This window comes from Schistocerca cancellata, chromosome 3 (genome assembly GCF_023864275.1).
Source record: "Schistocerca cancellata isolate TAMUIC-IGC-003103 chromosome 3, iqSchCanc2.1, whole genome shotgun sequence".
Lineage (NCBI taxonomy): Eukaryota > Metazoa > Arthropoda > Insecta > Orthoptera > Acrididae > Schistocerca > Schistocerca cancellata.
In genome coordinates, this window is record NC_064628.1 from 341502411 (window position 1) to 341505393 (window position 2983).

The following is a 2983-nucleotide window of genomic DNA, read 5'->3' on the forward strand; positions in this document are numbered from 1 at the left end:
GAATGCTCAAGATTAGATGGGTAGATCACATAACTAATGAGGAGGTATTGAATAGAATTGGGGAGAAGAGGAGTTTGTGACACAACTTGACTAGAAGAAGGGATCGTTTGGTAGGACATGTTCTGAGGCATCAAGGGATCACCAATTTAGTATTGGAGGGGAGCGTGGAAGGTAGAAATCGTAGAGGGAGACCTAGAGACGAATACACTAAGCAGATTCAGAAGGATGTAGGTTGCAGTACTTACAGGGAGATGAAGCAGCTTGCACAGGATAGAGTAGCATGGTGAGCTGCATAAAACCAGTCTCAGGACTGAAGATCACAACAACAACAACAGCTCTGAAAGGTTCGCAGGAGATTTTCTGTAAAGTCTGGAAGGTAGTAGACGAGGTACTGGAAGAAGTAATGGTGTGAGGACGGGGCGTGAGTCGTGCTTGGGTAGCTCAGTTGGTAGAGCACTTGCCCGTGAAAGGCAAAGGTCCCGAGTTCGAGTCTCGGTCCGGCACACAGTTTTAATCTTCCAGGAAGTTTTAATGTTTAGCTAACTGAAGGGGCAAAAAATAGGAAGGAGTTCCCGGCACTCGAGAATTTGACCTGACTGGTAAGATTCGCAGCCTGCCCCAGTACGGAGGCCGAGCGGTTCTAGGCGCTACAGTCTGGAACCGCGCGACCGCTACGGTCGCAGGTACGAATCCTGCTTCGGGCATGGATGTGTGTGATGTCCTTAGGTTAGTTAGGTTTAAGTAGTTCTAAGTTCTAGGGGATTGATGACCTCAGAAGTTAAGTCCCATAGTGCTCAGAGCCATTTGAACCAACCCAGTACGGAAATCACGAGATGCGTCAGCTGTAACGTATTGGTTTCGGCGTACTAGGTATCAGGTAGTCACGTCTTAGCGTCAAGACTCAAAGATTGTTGTGGAGAAGGGCTTGTGGCGTCCCGCGTTCGCAGCCCTGGGGCAGGTCGCGTTACGCAATGCTACACCCGCCCCGTGCGGACGCCCCCAATTGCGATGATGGTCTGCGTGGGTCTGCAGGCCGGATGGATGACGCATGGCAGCAGATCCACGAAGCCAGCCACATACGTGGGTGGCAGGGGCCGTCATACGCCTCCACTGTCGTGACGCTGCGGGAAAACAGCTCGTATACTGGCTGTTAAAAGAAGTACACGTGTTCCCTGTTTTGAGAGGTGGTAGTGTGGACCAAAACAAGACAAAAGTGTCCAGTAAACATTGGCTCTAAAATGCATAGTTTAAGAGCTATGGGCTCTTGTTCATTTTCAGTGCTGTGGGACACTTCTACTGCAGGCTCTTTGCAATTACGAGCGACCTACAGACTGCAGTAAACAAATGAGGACACATTCCTACGTTATTGCCCACGGATACAGCACACGGTAAACATCAGTTAGTGCTGGTACTGTAAACCGTATTCAGAGTTCTAGGTAATTGTAGCGTGAACTTTAATGGTTATGGAACCAGGTTGGGTTGGATAACTTAGTGAAATGCTTTTACATTACAATTTTGTTTTTGGATTTACGTCGGACATAAATGTAGCGGAATTGGTCTTTAGGGAGAAATGGCGGTGGGGTGAAAAGCGTACATACATTTTCGAAAAATCTTTATTTTTCAACAGGTCATCGAAAGAAAAACATTCCATTTCCAGACGGTGAGGCCCAGTCCCACCCATAAATGCGCATAATATACCTACCATCTTGCTCAAACAGTACCAACACTGTTCTATCTATATCCGAATCCCGCTCCAGCTACTGCCGGGTCTGGGTGTTGACGAGTCCTCTCCATTTGGCTCGGTCCTCCCACCACTTTTCTTCCTCCACTTGCTGCCAGGTCACACCTCTCCTTTCTACAGATATTCTCACTCCCATTTTCCACCGTGTTCTTGGGCGCCCTCTAGGTCTTTTCCCATCCATCTTTAGTTCTGCCATAATTTTGGGAAGTCTCTGCCCATGCATCCTCTTAACATGCCCATACCATCTTAATCTCTTTCTTTCAATTTCTTCTCTCTTACTTTCTTGTTTAGGGTCCTTTCTAATCTCTACATTCCTTACTCTGTTCATTCTTGTTTTTCCCTTAACTGCTCTGAGAAATTTCATTTCGCCTGCTTGCAGTCTGCTCCAGTCCCTTTCTGTCATTGTCCATGTTTCTCCCCCATAGGTGACAATAGGGATGTAATAATTCTTATACATAAGGAGTTTTGCTCTTTCTGAAACTTCATTAGTCCAAATCAGGTGTTTTATTGTTTGGTAGAAATTGCCTACCTTCTGTACATTCCTATTAATTTCGTTAGTTATTCTTCCATCCCTAGATATTTCACTCGCTAAATAAGTGAAACTTTCTACCACTTTGAGGGGTTCTTCATTCAAGGTAATATTTCCGTTGATCCCTTTCTGTCTTCCAAATACCATTACTTCACTCTTATCTTTATTTATTTTCAATCCATACCTTTTCATTATTTCCTTCCACGCATCAAGCTGTAACTGTACATCTACCTCTTTATCACCCCATATTACCATATCATCTGCAAAAATCATCTTTTTGTCTTTTTCTTTTACTATATCTTTAACTGCCCTATTCATTCCCTCCATCACAACATTAAAAAGTGCAGTAGACAGAATACTTCCTTGCTTAAGTCCTTGTCTTATTTGAAGTATTCAGAGTTCCCCAATGGTGTTCTAATTCTACAATTGTGTCCTCTGTACATCTTCTATATCTATCTTCTTCATTTCTTCCCAGAGTCTTTCCCTGTCAACTGAGTCATATGCCTTTTCTATGTCTATAAAAACCATTATCACCCTTTTGTTTTACTCCCAACTTTTTTCCATCAGTTGGCGGATAGAAAATATCAGGTAGATCGTGCTTCTTCCTTGCCTAAACCCTTGCTGTTCTTCTCTCAGCTCCTTTTCTGTCTTTTCAGTTATTCGATTTAGTAAAATTCTTTCAATAATCTTGGCTGTATGACTCATAAGGGTTA

At 44.0% G+C, this 2983-nt stretch overlaps 1 non-coding gene across 1 annotated transcript; it reads left to right on the forward strand.

Moving 5' to 3' along the window:
- Positions 1 to 429: 429 nt before the first annotated feature.
- On the forward strand, positions 430 to 504 carry Trnas-uga (transfer RNA serine (anticodon UGA)). The gene has a single exon. It is a non-coding gene; the product is annotated as a tRNA-Ser (tRNA).
- The last annotated feature ends 2479 nt before the right edge of the window (positions 505 to 2983 follow it).